Source organism: Polypterus senegalus, chromosome 12 (assembly GCF_016835505.1).
Source record: "Polypterus senegalus isolate Bchr_013 chromosome 12, ASM1683550v1, whole genome shotgun sequence".
Classification (NCBI taxonomy): domain Eukaryota; kingdom Metazoa; phylum Chordata; class Cladistia; order Polypteriformes; family Polypteridae; genus Polypterus; species Polypterus senegalus.
Window position 1 is genome coordinate 17,086,892 of NC_053165.1, and position 20,285 is coordinate 17,107,176.

At 39.6% G+C, this 20,285-nt stretch overlaps 1 protein-coding gene across 2 annotated transcripts in view; it reads right to left on the reverse strand.

Moving 5' to 3' along the window:
• nicn1 (nicolin 1) overlaps positions 1–20,285 on the reverse strand; it is a 63,918-nt gene that overhangs the window by 14,330 nt on the left and 29,303 nt on the right. The window contains exon 8 of one of the 2 annotated variants that reach the window (XM_039772078.1): positions 19,246–19,282. The exons of the other annotated variant lie outside the window; for it this stretch is intronic. The gene's annotated coding sequence lies outside the window, so the exon portion shown is untranslated. Of the gene's footprint in view, positions 1–19,245; positions 19,283–20,285 lie in introns of those variants that run through there. 2 annotated transcript variants of the gene reach the window in all.

Consider the following 20,285-nt stretch of genomic DNA (forward strand, 5'->3'; position numbering starts at 1 on the left):
TTGAAGTACTTAGTGTCCGAATTTGCCTTTTTATTTTCTCACAGCTATTTCAAGAATGGCATAGGAACAGCACTTAAAAAAAAAACTTTATTCCCAGAATAATAACTTACTTTTTTTTTCCTTTCATTGAATTTATTAAAACCATATAAACAAGTCAAACTTAACAAACAAGATTCAGTTCAGCCCCCCACATTTCACCTCTGTGGCTGAAGACCTATCCAATTCTTGATTTAAAACACAGTTAAAGTCTCCGGCCATTATAATTTTTTGAGTGTTTAAATTAGGAATGGATGCAAATACATTTTGGATGAAGTGTCTATCATCCACACTAAGTGTATAGATATTTATCAAAATCCCTTTACAATTAAATAAATGTACCCATAACCGTTACATATCACCCTTCAGGCTCTGATACTACATCTGATGCTACCAATGAAACTGTTCTATGTATTAAGATTCCCACATCTCTGATTTTCTTTCTATAACTGGAGTGGAATATTTGGCCAGTCCAATCTCTTTGCAACCAAAAGTGATCCTTGCTTAATAAGTGGGTCTCTTGTTAAAATATTATCCAGGTGTTTAGACCTGTTAGGCGAGAGAATACTTTCTTTCTCTTTAATTTGTGATTGAGACCTTTGACATTCCAGCTGACAAAGTTCACTGTTTGGTCATAGAGACATTGCTTCAGAACTTCTGCTGAAATTTTGTTGTCTTAAATTAAGGTAGTACATTATTACATAAGATAGCTTTAACCTTAATTTCCAATTTTGCCAGGAGCTATTGCTATGAAGCCTATTGTTGTGTTGGCACTTACAATTGTAGGGGTAAAAAGAATTGATTAGAAATTGCTTGCTCTCTTTCTCCCCTCAGCAACCTACCCCATTTTGCCTCCCCGCGTGAGGCTAGATCACACTTCACAAAGGTCGAGTCCTCTGACATAGAAACAGAGCACATCCAAAAAAAACCAAGACCCCCAGCAGTGGTGTAGTAGGGTTAAAGTAGAGATATCTATTGGCAATACCGTCTAAATACTATCAACGTAGAATATAATGATAAACAGTCCCTAAAGAATAAACCCAGCGGGCCGGTTGAGGTCTTAATCTATCCTAGTTTAACAGCTTTGCCTAGAATACTTAAAATATTCTGGATAGTGAGACTGGTACTCCGATTTCCTCCCACAGTCCAAAGACATGCAGGTTAGGTGGACTGGCGATTCTAAATTGTTCCTAGTGTGTGCTTGGTGTGTGTGTGTGTGTGTGTCCTGCGGTGGGTTGGCACCCTGCCCGGGATTGGTTCCTGCTTTTCGCCCTGTGTTGGCTAGGATTGGCTCCAGCAGACCCCCGTGACCCTGTATTCGGATTCAACGGGTTGGAAAATAAATGGATGGATAGTGAGACTAGATAGATAGATAGATAGATAGATAGATACTTTATTAATCCCAAGGGGAAATTCACATAATCCAGCAGCAGTATACTGATACAAAGAAACAATTTTAAATTAAATAATAATAAAAATGAAAAGAATTAAAATAAAATTAATGTTCGCATTTACTCCCCCGGGTGGAATTGAAGAGTCGCATAGTGTGGTGGAGGAACGATCTCCTCAGTCTGTCAGAGGAGCAGGACGGTGACAAAAGTCTGTCACTGAAGCTACTCCTCTGCCTGGAGATGACACTGTTAAGTGGATGCAGTGGATTCTTCATCATTGACAGGAGTTTGCTTAGTGCCCGTCGCTCTGCCACAGATGTTAAACTGTCCGACTTTAATCCTACAATGGAGCCTAAATGATAATATGATAAATGATAGTATTTACTTATGCTCAGTAGCGCAAAGCACCTCAGAATATACCTTGTGATAGAGGAGTATGGTAGTTAGGACGTCAGCATCGTGCGATAACAAACCAAAACATATCTTGGTGGGGTGTACACGCTCTTCCTTTCTCTATGTAGACTTTTCTTCAGGTACGCTGGTGTTTCCTTACACATTTTAAAGATTTGTGTTTAACTGATGACCGTCTGCGCAAGTCTGCAGGTGTCCAGCGGTGGTTTCTGCCTTAACCAAATGCTGCTAGGACAGGTCCCATCCTCTGCAACTCTGCACTGGTGTGACAGCAGATGTGACTGATGATTGTGACATTTGTGACATTCTTCAAAATTAAGAGTTGGATCATCAGAACTGTTTTACAATATTCTGCTGGTGTTCATTCTGTGAGTCACATTTGCATTATGTATGTAGAAACACCAAATAATTTTTGTCAATTTTTATTGCTAGGGCTTATTTCATTTGTAAACTTCTAACCAATTTTGTCACGGTCTGTTTGCCGACATAAAAGTTGTATTTAGGGCTAAAATGTTGAATTGTTGTGTTTTCACTGGTAATTTCCATACATCGTGAATACTAGCCTGGTGAAAGACAACACAAATATTTGCATACCATGCATGCAGTTTCAGGATTTTCATCCAACACAACTGTGGTTATAGAAGTCAAAACATCAGGCTAACTTCAGAAGAAACACACACATTATTAACGTTCAATATTCATTTTTAGACAACATGGACTCAAATCAATGTTTGAACTAGCATATTTATGAGCTGCGAATGAGGAAAATAAAGAAGTGATATCTTTAATGCTTAGGCTGCTAGGATTTGTATACAACTCATTTTTTTGGTAATGAATTTATTTTTAATCATGCTATCTTATATAGCACCCTTCCCAAAACACATTTCACAAAGCACAATACAATTCAGAGAAGATCACAAACTGTGTACTATAAATAAATAAATAAAAATAAAGTACTGCCAGCATTAAAATTAAGAATACGTACGTGCAATAGTTTGCTTGGCAGTTGATCATTAATCTTGCTACAGGTCATCTCGAGGCATTGCAATAATTATGAGAAAATCTTTCACAAAGTTAATTTCTATAAGGGAAACGGCCAAATCCCAGATGCAATGTTCTAGTTTTTCTTAAAGCTGTTGACAGATTGAAATTCTGGGATACTCTGTGAGAAAAGAAATCTGTTAGAATGCATTTAGCAGGGTTAATGGGCTGATGAACTCGTGTAGAAATCACTTTATAAAAATCCGTGCTTAAGGATTTCTAATCATTACCTTTTTTTGGTTCCGTTCTGTGCTCCTGCAGATAAAATGATAAATTTTCAGTCGGTTCCCTGTTGGAACTAATAGCAGAGACATTTAGAGCAGCTTTTCACAAAAGTACTTTACATAATCTCAAAAAAATATGCTTGTTAAAAAAGAAATGTGGCTTATTTTTCATGAAAAAAATCATGCTTGGCAAAAACAGAGGACCACCAAGTAGAGATGTGTATAGAGAGAACTAATTGTATTTATTATGCATTGGTACAAATTCAGTGCAACCACAAAAATGGCATTTCTGGCAGACATGGAGAGTATTTTTTTAATTTAAGATAACGAAATGAGGTGAGCAGTTTAGGTTATGTTACAACTTGGTTAAACCAGAAAACTAAGGTACCTCCAAATTAGGAGCTACCCATTAGAAATGCATTTCCATGAAATTGGCTCTTGTTTCGTGCCCATTGGGGTCTGACAACCGGGTAATGGAAAAGGAGGACTCATAAAATGGAGAAAAGGAGAGCTGTGGACTTTAAATGCAATCACGGCCGATGTGTTTAATATTAATTGTCAGACATGTGAAATGGTAAAATGAAAAGCATTCACAGTTTATGCCCATGTACTTTTAACCACTGTTTTCACTCTGCATTTAATTTTATTGTTCTTTTCTGGGTTTGCAACTGTTAGATTAAAGTAACAATGCATTCTCATTATTTGCTTGTTTTTCCTCTATTTAAGGTGATTTTTTTTTTCACTTTATACAATTCTTTATTCGTTTTGTTATTGTGTTAATTTAGATACATCAGGAACAATACATGGGGATGAAATGTAACCATACGTTTTAAAGTACTGGACAAACAATGTTTAAATGTTACCTCTGGAGTAGGGATGGACAAATCACAAACAATTCGCTCTTTTTGTGAACAACTGTTTTCAGTGAATCACATGAACTATTTCGCAAGCCGAATGAATCGATTCAGTGGAGATCAACGAAAATGCTAACGTGCATTCGTGTCCTGTGTGATGTCATCAGTGTCTTTCAACTTGCTGCTGGACGTATAAAGCACATGAACAAGAACTGCCTGAATAATAAGTCGCGACTCATTTGATTCATGAAAGAATCACTATCGGAAAACCAGTCTAACAATTCCTATTCATTCAATTTGTGAACAAGTCACTACCTGAGAACCAGTTTAATGATTCCTGTTCATTTGATTCACAAACAAATTGTTACCCGAGAAAAAGTTTAATGATTCTCATTGATTGGATTCACAAATTAATCACTATCAGAAAACCAAAACAAATTACTACCTAAGGACCAGTCTAACGATTTACGTTCATTTGATTTGTGAACAAACTACTACCTAAGAACAAGTCTAATTCATCTAATTCCATTCATCTGAATCACAAAAAATAACTGCGTGACAACCAGTCTAACAATTCTAATTCATTTGATTCACAAGCATATTACTACCCGAGAAAAAGTCTAATGATTCTTGTTCATTTGATTAAAAAATTAGTCAGTATTGGAAAACCAGTTTAACGATTCTCGTTCATTTGATTTATGAACACCTCACTACCTGAGAACCAGCCTAACGATTTTTGTTCGTTTCAATTGTGAATGAATAAATACACAAGAACCAGTCTAATGATTCTCGTTCATTTGATTCACAAACAAATTACTACCCGAGAAAAAGTCTAATGATTCTTGTTCATTTGATTCACGAATTAGACACTATTGGAAAACCAGTCTAACGATTCTCGTTCATTTGATTCATGAACAACTCACTACCTGAGAACCAGCCTAACGATTTTTGTTCGTTTTAATTGTGAATGAATAAATACCCAAGAACCAGTCTAATGATTCTCGTTCATTTGATTCACAAACAAATTACTACCCGAGAAAAAGTCTAATGATTCTTGTTCATTTGATTCACGAATTAGACACTATTGGAAAACCAGTCTAACGATTCTCGTTCATTTGATTCATGAACAAATCACTACCTGAGAACCAGTCTAACAATTCTTGTTCGTTTCATTTGTGAATGAATAAATACCCAAGAACCAGTCTAATGATTCTTGTTCATTTGATTCACAAACAAATTACTACAAAAGAAAAAGTCTAATGACTCAAGTTCATTTGATTCATAAATGAATAAATACCCAAGAACCAGTCTAATGATTCTCGTTCATTTGATTCACAAACAAATTACTACCCGAGAAAAAGTCTAATGATTCTTGTTCATTTGATTCACGAATTAGACACTATTGGAAAACCAGTCTAATGATTCTTGTTCATTTGATTCACAAACAAATTACTACAAAAGAAAAAGTCTAATGACTCAAGTTCATTTGATTCATAAATGAGTCACTACCCGAGAACTAGTCTAACGATTCTCGTTCATTTGATTCATGAACAACTCACTACCTGAGAACCAGCCTAACGATTTTTGTTTGTTTCAATTGTGAATGAATAAATACCCAAGAACCAGTCTAATGATTCTCGTTCATTTAATTCACAAACAAATTACTACCCGAGAAAAAGTCTAATGATTCTTGTTCATTTGATTCACGAATTAGTCACTATTGGAAAACCAGTCTAATGATTCTCGTTCATTTGATTCGTGAATAAATCACTACCAGTCTAACAATTCTTGTTCGTTTCATTTGTGAATGAATAAATACCCAAGAACCAGTCAAATGATTCTTGTTCATTTGATTCACAAACAAATTACTACAAAAGAAAAAGTCTAATGACTCAAGTTCATTTGATTCATAAATGAGTCACTACCCGAGAACTAGTCTAACGATTCTCGTTCATTTGATTCATGAACAACTCACTGAGAACCAGCCTAACGATTTTTGTTTGTTTCAATTGTGAATGAATAAATACCCAAGAACCAGTCCAATGATTCTCGTTCATTTGATTCACAAACAAATTACTACCCGAGAAAAAGTCTAATGATTCTCGTTAATTTGATTCACAAATTAGTCACTATTGGAAAACCAGTCAAATGATTCTTGTTCATTTGATTCATGAACAAATTACTACACGAGAAAAAGTCTAAAGGCTCAAGTTCATTTGATTGGTAAATGAGTGACTACCTGAGAACCAGTCTAACGATTTGCATTCATTTGACTTGTGAATGAATGATTAGGAGTTTCACAGTTCTCATTCTGTAACAAAGCATCTTATTTTAATTATGCATCTTAAATGTGTTATCATGCTTTGTGTGTAGAAACAGGACAATGGCACTTGAACAATCATGATAAACATATAATTAATTATATATAAATGAATAAACAATTGTTTACATACACATATACATACATATGTATCGAAGTTAATGCACAAGTTATTAAATTATATATTTGATGCAAAATTAATTTTAGCAGCCATATCACAAAACTGTATGTCAATTGAAACACGTCAAGGTATTCATAATTCGTGCTTGCCAAAATGCAAATTCACAAAAGACTTATATATCGCAGCTGAAATCATATTTAAAATTGTGTTGCATACATAAGAGAGAAATAATTATTATCCTTACCTTTTAAGGTAAGATCTTAAGGTTTAAGCATTATTGAGCACATTTTTTGTGCATGCATTTGTCACTGGGTGGTGCTCTCAGCTGACTTTTGTTGGTGTGCCATCTAGAGTATGGTTGGCTCTGGCTTTGCGGTTCATGCTGAAGGGACAGGTTTAAAAATCTCATGACTCCTGCAAATTGGAGGAAACCATGCAAAAAATAACAGTAATAATGTAATCGGATTGGGGAACCAAAGGTAACTCCATTTAACTCATTGTTGGTAGAAGCAATTACAAAAATCGTGAAAAATGAGTAGGTCGACACTGATACAGCTTCCTCTGTAGATATCTCACAAGTGATGACATTTTGAAGAGCTGCTGAAATTTAAGTGTCTGGAACTGGAAGAGGCGAGAGCAAATCAAGGTAAAGGGTCGTCTTTTGGGTTGGAACAGAAAAATGGGTAAGTGGCTGTGCTATATCCAGATCCTTTCATGGGACACCTTTTAAATTAGTCTCTGAAAGAGGTGCACTGTATTCACACATCTGACAGCAGGTTTGAAACTGTTATGTCTTCTTATCTACTAAATTTTAATTTTATTTTTGCCTTATCAAACTAAAGAACGTGAATGGCCAATTTGTTGACTGATTAATCTTGGTTCTGGCCATGAGTTTAGCTGGTTAACACGTTTGTCAACCAGAACGAAACATTAGGGCTGTCAAAGATTGGGGAAGTCAGAAATAAAATCATGGATGACAGTAACATGATGAATAACACTTTGAAGAAGCATGTGAAGAAACTGTTGAACGAGTAGAAAACCAAAGAGAAATTAATGATAGTTGGGAGTGCTGCTGAGATGGTTGCCTGTCTGACAGGGTCTTCCATCTTGGCAAAAGACTTCAGAAGCTATTTTAGAATGACCATTGGGTTCTTGGTCACCTATCAAGTTGTAGACCAGTCACAGGTATAAAAAAGCCCTGCCTATTGGGGAACTACCCCTAAAGCACATGTGACATTGTCAAGGCATTTTACAGTCACAGACAAAAACAAAAAAATAAAGTGCATAATAAACAAATGAAACATTACCATAAATAAATGACATAAAATTGGAAAAAACGGACAAGAAACACAACTTTGAACCCAAGCCATGGGAGACATGCTGGCTGAAACATAAGAGTAAGTGTCAGACTTGGTTGATGAAGATTGGGACTTGAATTGGTTTTGAAAAGGAACAAAGATGGGATGGTTAGGTGGATGAAGTGAAGGAACACGAATGCAAAGATAAGAGAGAAATTACCGTATGTACTCGTGTATAAGTCGGGTCTTGAAACCCGAAAAATCAATCATAAAATCAGACCCCGACTTATACACTTGTTCAAAAATGTGACCCTTAAATTTTTTCTTTTTTACATCTTCTTGCCTCCTCCAATCTCACACCAGTTTCTCAGACGCATCGAATTTTGTTGCAGCAGTGCAGTTACCAATTTCTTTCGCCACTTCAACGTCTTTTAATTTAAAACCAGCTTCATATTTTCTTCTGATCGAACGCTCCATTGTAGATAAGGGATGCTCTTATGATAAAGGTATATGAGGGTGTGATATACAAGTGCAAACGTCGCTTCAGAATAATTTGGATATTACCGTATGGTCATGTAGGCACAATACACAGGAAAAAAAGAGACGTGTGCTCCGGTGTTACTCTCTCAGGTGGGCGTTAGCATATCATAATCTCTTGGACCAATAGCGTGAGGTTTCCACATTCGACTTATACGACCGACATTATAAAATACCCGAAATTATACAGTAAAATCAAGTCCCGACTTATCCGCAGGAGAATATAAACACAAGTGTATACGGTGTGACAGATAGGGGGCGCTGTCGTCCCCATGAACCCTCACACCAGACGCCGGACACCAGATAAAAGTCCAAAATGATGATTTATTAATGCAATAATGTGCACAAAGCACCTCCACCTCCACGATTCTCAACAATACAATAATAATAATCCAAATAACACAATAATAAGCAGCAGCTCAGTCACCCTTCTTCCCAACTCAGCCCACCACTGGGATCTCCTAGTGCACCCGGAAGTGCCTCTGTGCCTCAGTCCATGTGCCTTCCTAGCACTTCCGGGTCAGATCAAAACACTTCTTTCTTCAGCCCAGAAGTACTTTATTTCTTCCGTCATTGTGACAATGTAGTATTTCCAGGTTATAGTTAAAATATAAATCCCTGTGCCTCCTTGCAGCGTCCCCTGGTACCCCATGGTATCCAGCAGGGCTGTGAAGGAAAACTCCAATATCCATGATGCCCTGCAGGAATTCGGGGCACCTCCAGATTGCAGGGAGGACTCCACCTATCGGCGTGGGGGTATTGGCCGGGATACACTGCCGGCCATATATCACAACGGTAATTTAGAAATGAAAAGTCAAATAGCAAGAAGAAAAAAATTCACATAGTTTGATGTTAGGTGAAGACGCTTTGTCATGTACATTAGGGGAATCGGATGAAAAGTAAAGGTGGAGAAGACATTAATGGAAAACAGTAGCAGATGACAGAAAAATAATGGAATTCACACCTGAGGATGCCAAAGACCACAGAAAGTAAAGGAAGACAATCCTTTAGAAATCACCAATAAACTGTAAGCCTTTCAGTTTTTATTAAAGCAAAGACTCTGGTTTACAGTTTTACAGCTTGAGTGGCTAATGTTTAATGCCATCTCAGAGGGCATCTGCTAAAGAGACCTTGATGTTAAGCTGGTAACAGCACTTCACAAACATATGCCATCAATCCCAGTACACTTGACATGGGGGGCACTTTATGACCTCTACAAACACAGATGCCAGCCATCAGTCTAGAAGGGCGTAAAGAGAAATGACGCCTGTGCACTACAGGAAGGACATTTTCATGTGAAACGTGTAATCAAATGCTCAATGTTTAAACTTTTTAAACACGACACGCGGATTTCAAGTTAAAATATGCATGAAATATTACAGAGTCAGTTGAAAGAATGTCACCAGTTCAAAGCAGCCGACCCGAGTTGGGTCCTTAGATGGAATGGCTCATTTGTGGAATTTGCATGTTTTCTTGAGGTCATTCCTTTTAGTCTTCAAATGACAAATGAAAAAATCTAAACTGCCCCAGTGCAAGTGTGTGTGTGTGTGTGTGTGTGAACAGCGACTGTAAAAAATATTCACCCCCTTGGAAGTTTCCACATTTTATCAACATACAACATTGAGTCATATTGGCATTAATTTGGCTTTTTTGGCACTGATCAACAGATAAAGACCCTTTAATGTCAAAGTGAAAATACTGCCCATCTCTGCAAAGTGATCTAAATTAATTACAAATATAATTTACCTTTAAGAGCCATGATGGCAGTGAGTCTGAGCGCACAGGTCTCTCTCTGCCTCTCCTTCAGCTTTGCTCATCTGGACTCTTCACTTTTCCTCCATTCTTCTTCTTTGGAAAACTGCTCATGCGCTGCTGTCAGACTGTACGGTGGTTGTGAGTGAACAGCCACTGTCAAGTCCAGCCATAAATTCAAATTTTTTTTTTTAATCATTGTTGTTTTAAAACCAGGGGTGGGCAAAATCAGTCCTGGAGGGCCGCGGTGGCTGCAGGTTTTTGTTCCAACCCAGTTACTTAACTAGAAAACAATCCCTGGCAATGCTGCGGTGGGCTGGCACCCTGCCCGGGGTTTGTGTCCTGCCTTGCGCCATGTGTTGGCTGGGATTGGATCCAGCAGACCCCTGTGACCCTGTAGTTAGGATATAGCGAGTTGGATAATGGATGGATGGATCCTTGGCAATGATTTCATTTCATGGCTTGTTTGTGCTTTAACTCTGTCATGTCAGCTCATTCTCATATCCTAGATTTGTTTTTTATCCTTTCTAAGAATATCATCCAAATTACCTGAAGTCTGAAACGGATGACTATTTCTCAGTCCTTCACTTTTTTCTCTTCGCTTTCCTTCCAAGTGTTTAACTAAACCACATAGTGCACGATAAAAACACACAGGTGTAAATGAAAACAACCTAAATGGAAAACTGCTGGTTTCTTTTGTCAGTTGCATCTTATTGCTAATAAGGAGCCATTAAAAACAACGAGAATACAACTGTTTAAGACAAAAATAAGCACTATGGGTTCAAAATCTTAACGATCAAGGCAACTAAAATGAAGGAGAAGTGTCACTTGAGCAATAAGTGCTTCTTATTAAGAAACTGGCTTGGAATAAAACTGGTTTAAGGCATTCCTGTGTAGCTCTGGTGTCGATTTCTTTATGTTAAACATTTCTTCTCCCAAAGGTGCAAGTTTCTTGCTGACTGCATCAGATTTTCCCCGAGATTTCCCCACATTTTGCTGCATTCGTTTTACCCTCACAAGTGCCCCCCGAAGGCGTACTTCATGACATGATGCTGCTACCACTACCACCTCCACCATGCTTTACGTTGGGAATGCTGTGTTTTTAATGTACAGTGTCTTGCTAAGCTAAACATGGTGCTTATTGTTTAATCTCCATTATTGGTCTCATGAGACTAATAAACCTTTGTCCAACTGACTTGAGAGCCTCCCACGTGCCTTTTGGCAAACTCTAGCTGAGATCTGCGGTGGTTTTTTTTCTTCTTTTCTCATTTCCCATAAATGGCACGGTGGCGCAGTGGGTAGTGTTGCTGCCGGGTTCGCTTCCCGGGTCATCCCTGCGTGGAGTTTGTATGCTTTCCCCAGGTCTGTGTGGAGCCAATCCCAGCCAACACAGGGCACAAGGCAGGAACAAATCCCGGGCAGGGCACCAGCCCACTGCAGAAGAACATTAGTACATTAGGAAATATTTCAACAAGATTGGCTATTTAGTCTCATAAAGCTCATCAATTTCATTCACCTAATTCCTCTAAATTACCTTTGAGCATTGAAGGTCTCTAAAGTCCTACTCTCTACCACACTGCTGAAATTAGATAGATAGATAGATAGATAGATAGATAGATAGATAGATAGATATTGTAGTATAGTAGGCAGGATTAGATAGATAGATAGATAGATAGATAGATAGATAGATAGATATTGTAGTATAGTAGGCAGGATTAGATAGATAGATAGATAGATAGATATTGTAGTATAGTGGGCAGGATTAGATAGATAGATAGATAGATAGATAGATAGATAGATAGATAGATAGATAGATATTTTAGTATAGTAGGCAGGATTAGATAGATAGATAGATAGATAGATAGATAGATAGATAGATAGATAGATAGATAGATAGATAGATAGATAGATATTGTAGTATAGTGGGCAGGATTAGATAGATAGATAGATAGATAGATAGATAGATAGTGTGAACTTGGCCCGGACACAGACAGGTGGACATGTTGTTTCAACCACCACATGTTTTATTTACAATAGTTTCAATGGTCACTCAGACCCAGTCAGTGCACACCTTCACCCCAATACACAGTCCTGGCCACAAATGCCTCTCTTCGGGTAGCCTCCACACCTCCTCTGTGCTTTGTCCTGCCTCCTCCCGACTCCAGCCCCGAATGAATGGAGACGGCCCCTTTTATCCTGTCCCCGGATGAGCCCCAGGTGTTCCCGGCATTCCTCCCTTGGCCACGCCCCAGCGTGGCGGAAGTGCCGGCTGTCCTCCCGGCAGCTCCCCGGTTGTCTTCCAAAGTCTTCCCCCCAGCACTTCCGCCACACCAGGTCCCCAAGGCACTGGGGCGCCACCTGGCCCCCAAAGCAACCAGGAAGGCAGCCCCCACGTGATCCCAGATGGGCGCACGCCCACTTCCGGTCTTCCAAGGCATCCCGGCCGGGTCAACGCCCCTGGCATCCACGACAATAGATAGATAGATACTTTATTAATCCTAACGGAAAATTCACACCAAATTGTATCCCTTGGAACTATGGTGTTCTGAGTGTGGGGAAAAAAAAGGTAACAGTTGTGGGACAGTAAGTTTTCAAACTTTGTCCCCGAGTTGGGGAAAATCTGCCACTTCACTACGACAGCAGAGGTGAGCCACCTTCTCCTCAAGTTCAGTGAAACATATTTACTTCATGCTGGAATTTTATGAGGAAGCAACAAAAGGGTAGGATCAAAGTGGAGCTTATGTTGCTATTTATCTGGACTTTCAGAAAGCATTTGATAAGGTGCCACATGAGAGGTTGGGCATCAAACTGAAAGATGTGCGAGTTCAGGTGTATTTATTTACTTACTGTCCTGCTGTGGCTTGCGCTTTTCCCCAACCGCACTGCAACATTTAAAAACACAAGTCACTTTTCATCTGCTCTCAAACACTCAGTTACTTTGTCTTAGCAAGTCCATTTCACCAAGCAAGGATGACACGACAATTCAATTACTTTTCAAGTTCACCACAAGATGGAACCATTACTTCTGCTGTTAAGAACATTACCACATGTGTAATAATACAAAATAATAAGAATAATGTTATTCTTATTACTTTTTAGTATTACTGGATGTTAATAGTCAGTACTCAGCAAGCACTTTGTCAACTACACCAAGCTAGGATGACACAATTCAATTACTTTTCAAGTTCACCACAAGATGGGACCATTACTTCTGCTGTTCAGAACATTACCACATGTCCATCCATTATCCATCCTGCTATACCCTAACTACAGGGTCATGGGGGTCTGCATGGAGCCAATCCCAGCCAACACAGGGCACAAGGCAGGAAACAAACCATGGGCAGGGCACACACACCCACACACCAAGCACTACACTTGGGACAATTTAGGATCGACAATGCACCTAACCTCACACAGACACGGGGAGGACATGCAAACTCCACACAGGGAGGATCCAGGAAGCGATCCCAGGTCTCCTAACAGCGAGGCAGCAGCGCTACCCACTGAGCCACCCATTTCCACATGTATAATAATAAAAAATAATGAAAATAATATTACTCTGATTACTTTTTATTAACACAATACAACACCAAGTAAGAATGACACAAAAATTAAATTATTTTTCAAGTTCACTACAAGATGGAACCATTTATTCTGCTACAAACATCCCAACATGTGTAATAATAAAATATAATAAGAATAATATTATTCTTATTACTTTTTATTATTACTGGATCTTAATACTCAGTACTCAGCAAGCACTTTATGAACTACGCCAAGCAAAGATGACACGACAATTAAATTATTTTTCAAGTTCACCACAAGATGGCAACATTACTTCTTCTGTTAAGAACATCCCCACTGATCTAGTAATACTGTATGATTCTACTTATTTTTTATTATTCCTATTAGATAGGAATAGTAATAATGTTGCTTACCTGTCTGTTTCTCTTAACTTAGCCCACCCAATACAGGAGTGCAGTGAGGAGCAAATCAGAAGGCATCTCTAAAAACGTCAGTAGGCTGTGGCAGGGCACATTCTCTCACACGTAAGAATATAAGGACATAAGAAATTTGACAAACAAGGGGAGACAATTCTGTCCATCGAGCGTATTTGTTCAGCTAATAACTAAGCTGTCCCAATATCTCATCCAGATACTTTGGTTGTCAAGGTTTCTGCTTCAACTGCATGTCTTGGAAGTTTCTTCCAGATTCCACCAACTCTTAATGTAAACGAGTACTTTCTGGCTTAAGACCTAAATGCACTCCTCCTTAATTTCCACTGGTGTCCTTGAGTATATACGAGGGATGTTCAAAAAGTTTCTGCACCCTTAAGCTGAAGCAATTCTTCTGGATCTATTTTGTCAAAAGAATTCTGCTGGATCTGCTTTAGTGTGGTACTAAGGTGTCACCCGCTGCACTCGGGTCCCAATCCAGGTGGTTCGTCCTGTGGTGGGTGTAGCGACGCGCTATCAGCACACGCTCCCATCCTACACTTAGGCCATGTTCTCATTCCTCAGCCATGTTTTCATTGGTTGCGATGTCTGGAGCCCGTGAGTGTCCCGTGTGACATTACGTTGCAGTGCAATGTAATGTCATCACTCAGGCAATTTAAAAGACGGCAGAGCACAAAGTTTTGCATCCAACCTTTAGATCTCCTACATAAAATTACAAGTTACATGATACCCCGAAGGGGCGGCACGGTGGCGCAGTGAGTAGCGCTGCTGCCTCGCAGTTAGGAGACCTGGGTTTGCTTCCTGGGTCCTCCCTGCATGGAGTTTGCATGTTCTCTCCATGCCTGCGTGGGTTTTCTCCCACAGGCCAAAGACCTGGCAATCACAGATCACAGCATCACAGACCCCTGGGCAAAACAGAAACACACATAGGCATCAGAAACATCGTTGATCCCTATGCTCCTGGCCAGCACCCAATGTGCCGATACATTAAGATGGCTCTGTGATCATCATTTGTGCAATTTGATTTGCCCGTGAATGGAGCAGAGCAGGGGAGATCTTACTGGAAATTCTAGTTTCCTCAAATATTTTAAGATTTGCATGTTAGATACACGGTTGACACGGTGGCACAGTAGTAGCGCTGCTGCCTCGCAGTTAGGAGACCTGGGTTCCCTTCCCGGGTCCTCCCTGCGTGGAGTTTGCATGTTCTCCCCATGTCTGCGTGGGTTTCCTCCCACAGTCCAACGACATGCAGGTTAGGTGCATTGGCGATCCTAAATTGTCCCTAGTGTGTGCTTGGTGTTTGTGTGTGTGCGCACCCTGCTGTGGACTGGCATCCTGCCCGGGGTTTGTTTCCTGCCTTGCGCCCTGTGTTGGCTGGGATTGGCTCCAGCAGAGCCCTGTGACCCTGTGGTTAAGATATAGCGGGTTGGATAATGGATGGATGATACCCCGAAATCCACATCTATTGGCACTCCCTTCTAAATCGTAACCGAGGATGGACTAGAGCAAGTGTGAATACAACAACAGTGTTAAAGGTGCAAAAAGTGCACATGTATTTAAAAATAAGTGTCACGGTGCAAAATTATCAAGGCACAGCCAGTCAATGGTAAAACAGAATCATCAGGGGGGCAATAAATATGTTCAATAAACAAATGAATAAAACACAGAGCTGAGGGTTGGACTCTTTTCTCACGGATGGCATACCACTTTATAAAAGACACAACCATTTGGGCTCTTTCCTTCCTTTTGCTTTTTCTTATTGAGCTCCCCCAACCATTCGTGGCCACCATTCCAATCTACGAGCTGTACGTCTCTTTTGTGTTTTAGCTTTTCTCCTTTTTTTTACCCCTTACTCATTACTGTATATCTTCACACACCTTAACTGCTGACTGCAGCCGCAGCTGAGACCCGCCAATTAACGCCTCAACTAGGCAAACGCTCATTTAACGAGACGCTCTCATCGTACAAAAGGTGTCACAGACTCAAGTAGGGAAGGGTAGAGGACTATAGTTAATGTTAGGAATTTTGTTTTGACCACTGACACCCGGTGTCTCTCTCACTTGTTATGTGTTCTTACTCCTGCATGAATACTGACGGTTCTTTCTGTTCTGCCTCTACACAAACTACTTCATCCCTTGGTCTACTAATTTTAAATTCTACACATTGCCTTTTTTCATCTTCTCCACAACAATGGCCTGGATCTTAACAAAATGAGCAATCCCAAAATGAAGAGTGCATTCAGAAATTGAGCAACTGCAAAAAAAGATCAAAAGGCACAGCAGAATTAGTTGAATGACCTCACAGTAACCATCCAGCAACTGGGATCAGTGTGCTGCAGCAGAGATTAGAGAAACTCCGGTGGGCTGCAGCTAGCAAGCCACAAAAGATTCTCAGGGGTCCATAGTAATTTTAGGTAGTTTATCAATCAAAGTAGGCTGAAATTTTATTAGCAACTGTTTTATCTTGGTAGAGTAATATACAGTGGTGTGAAAAACTATTTGCCCCCTTCCTGATTTCTTATTCTTTTGCATGTTTGTCACACAAAATGTTTCTGATCATCAAACACATTTAACCATTAGTCAAATATAACACAAGTAAACACAAAATGCAGTTTTTAAATGATGGTTTTTATTATTTAGGAGAAAAAAATCCAAACCTGCATGGCCCTGTGTGAAAAAGTAATTGCCCCCTTGTTCAAAAATCACCTAACTGTGGTGTATCACACCTGAGTTCAATTTCCGTAGCCACCCCCAGGCCTGATTACTGCCACACCTGTTTCAATCAAGAAATCACTTAAATAGGAGCTGCCTGACACAGAGAAGTAGACCAAAAGCACCTCAAAAGCTAGACATCATGCCAAGATCCAAAGAAATTCAGGAACAAATGAGAACAGAAGTAATTGAGATCTATCAGTCTGGTAAAGGTTATAAAGCCATTTCTAAAGCTTTGGGACTCCAGCGAACCACAGTGAGAGCCATTATCCACAAATGGCAAAAACATGGAACAGTGGTGAACCTTCCCAGGAGTGGCCGGCCGACCAAAATTACCCCAAGAGCGCAGAGACGACTCATCCGAGAGGTCACAAAGACCCCAGGACAATGTCTAAAGAACTGCAGGCCTCACTTGCCTCAATTAAGGTCAGTGTTCACGACTCCACCATAAGAAAGAGACTGGGCAAAAACGGCCTGCATGGCAGATTTCCAAGACGCAAACCACTGTTAAGCAAAAGAACATTAGGGCTCATCTCAATTTTGCTAAGAAACATCTCAATGATTGCCAAGACTTTTGGGAAAATACCTTGTGGACTGATGAGACAAAAGTTGAACTTTTGGAAGGCAAATGTCCGTTACATCTGGCGTAAAAGGAACACAGCATTTCAGAAAAAGAACATCATACCAACAGTAAAATATGGTGGTGGTAGTGTGATGGTCTGGGGTTGTTTTGCTGCTTCAGGACCTGGACGGCTTGCTGTGATAGATGGAACCATGAATTCTACTGTCTACCAAAAAATTCTGAAGGAGAATGTCCGGCCATCTGTTCGTCAACTCAAGCTGAAGCGATCTTGGGTGCTGCAACAGGACAATGACCCAAAACACACCAGCAAATCCACCTCTGAATGGCTGAAGAAAAACAAAATGAAGACTTTGGAGTGGCCTAGTCAAAGTCCTGACCTGAATCCAATTGAGATGCTATGGCATGACCTTAAAAAGGCGATTCATGCTAGAAAACTCTCAAATAAAGCTGAATTACAACAATTCTGCAAAGATGAGTGGGCCAAAATTCCTCCAGAGCGCCGTAAAAGACTCATTGCAAGTTATCACAAACGCTTGATTGCAGTTATTGCTGCTAAGGGTGGCCCAACCAGTTATTAGGTTCAGGGGGCAATTACTTTTTCACACAGGGCCATGTAGGTTTGGATTTTTTCTCCCTAAATAATAAAAACCATCATTTAAAAACTGCATTGTGTGTTTACTTGTGTTATATTTGACTAATGGTTAAATGTGTTTGATGATCAGAAACATTTTGTGTGACAAACATGCAAAAGAATAAGAAATCAGGAAGGGGGCAAATAGTTTTTCACACCACTGTATATATTGCTCTACTTTCCCCTATTGTATTATTAATATGCAGCCTTAGAATGCCTAAACTCACAGACTTACCACTGTTTATAAGATATTATTTTATGTAACTTCTCCCCACCTTCCCTTCCATATCTATAACCTCAGGCAATTAGATGTAGTAAAAAGACAAGCAGGAGTTAAGTTACACATAAAATAATGTATTATTGATAATATTCATAAATAATAACAAAATGCAAAGTACATTTGCATATTGGCAACCATACAACCTGATCAAATGGTGATGTGTAATTCAGGTGGCACACAGACTTGCAGTTACTTAAAATGTCTCTAGTCAAGGCATTGTTGGTGCTCAGCTTTCAGCCGCATGTCTGTTCAATATGGCTGCTGAGCTGTGCTCTTCATTGTGTTGTCTTCATCATCACAGGTTAGCAAGAGAGATGCTTCTTCATCATATGTTGGTTAGAGAGAGAGAATGTGGTTGAGCAAGTACATTTATAGATGTTCTCTCCGATTCCTAGAACCAATAGGACATCATGGTACTTTGTACCGCTCTCAGAACCGGCACGATTATAATACACGCTGCCCTATTTGAGAGGCAGCAAAAAGAAAAAGAAAACAAATAATCCGGGACACGAGTGACCAACACTACTTTCCTACTTCACCACTTCAATTATAGAGATACACCAGAGAAAGCAGGATCAAGCAAAAATGATTATTGGCAGACAATATATAGGATCACTGTAACAACAAAAAACCTTATATACACAATATCGCGCTGCAGCGCTTTCCTTCATCACACAAATCATAACACCAACACTTGAAAACATACATTACTAATAAAGACTTGAACAAATGGAAACACAACAAAAAACCAATGGATTTATAGTCTTTTAAATCTTATCTGTACGGAGCGTTGAGCTCAGTCTGTAGTGGGGAATGAGAAGCCGACCATATCTCTTGTTCTGGGAAACGTTCTGATTAACAGTTCCTTGTGATGGCCCGTCAAGTCCTCTCCCGTATTCCTTCCTCCCGAAAGAAAAAATAATTTGCTTGGAAATGAACCCGGGTTCACCTGACGATATCCAAGAGGTGTTAATCCTTTCCCTCGTGCCTTTTTCTGTTATGGCCTCCTTCTCTGTCCTAGCTCCTTCTCTTCCCTTTTTTTCCCGCCACCTATTTACATTCGGATAGCTCCTCCCCGTACAGTCTGTTGGCCCTCCAATCCAGGTGCTCCCCTCCCTCTGTATAAAGGGCCGACCCTAAACATAAAGGCATACCACAAAACCAGGTATGGGAAAAGGTACAAACTTACAGGTACATATCCATATTTCATTTGACCATTACAACTTAAAGGCCTCTGAGACAAGCCAATTCCAAACAGCCATATCTCAGACCAATGAGAGAAATAGTACATTTAACACCCCCCCAGACCATATGTTAAGCTAACCTGGCTTTGTGTGGGGGATCAAACTGGTTTAAGACACATCCCCCCAAATCCTGTCATAAAATTACAAAGAGACAGTCGTAAAAAGGGGTTGGTTGTGCAAACACGAATACCTCTCACCACTTGGTTTGCCTAAATTATAAATAAAGACATACAAAACATTCATCAAGTTATATGCAAAATCCCACATCACAACACTAACTAAATACATTTACCATATACAGTGGAACCTCGGGTCACAATTGTAATTCGTTCCAAAACTCTGGTCATAACCCGATTTGGTCGTGACCCGAAGTAATTTCCCCCATAGGATAGCATGTAAATACAATTAATCTATTCCAGACCGTACGAGCTGTATGTAAATATATATTTTTTAAGATTTTTAAGCACAAAAATTGTTAATTACACCATAGAATGCACAGCGTAATAGTAAACTAAATGTAAAAACATTGAATAACACTGAGAAAACCTTGAATAGAGAAAACTAAAATTACAAGAGTTCACGCTACAACCTTATGAACCACTCACTATAAACACTTTTTTTAATGAGTTTTAAGCACAGGGGAAAAAAATGAACCTTTGGAAAATCCTTAATTTATACAAAAACTAACCATAAACAACCAAGAAAACTAACCTTGCATGAGTCGAGTTCTGGCATGAAGGAAGTGAGGCGATTACAGTTTTGAGGTAAAGTGTGTGACGATGCGGGTTCGCTGTATGCTCCCATCTCGCGTCCGGGAGCCCTTAAACCCTTAAACCCATCACCGTCTGTAATGTTACCGATGAGCACGACAGTAAGGCACTGATAATGGAGCAAT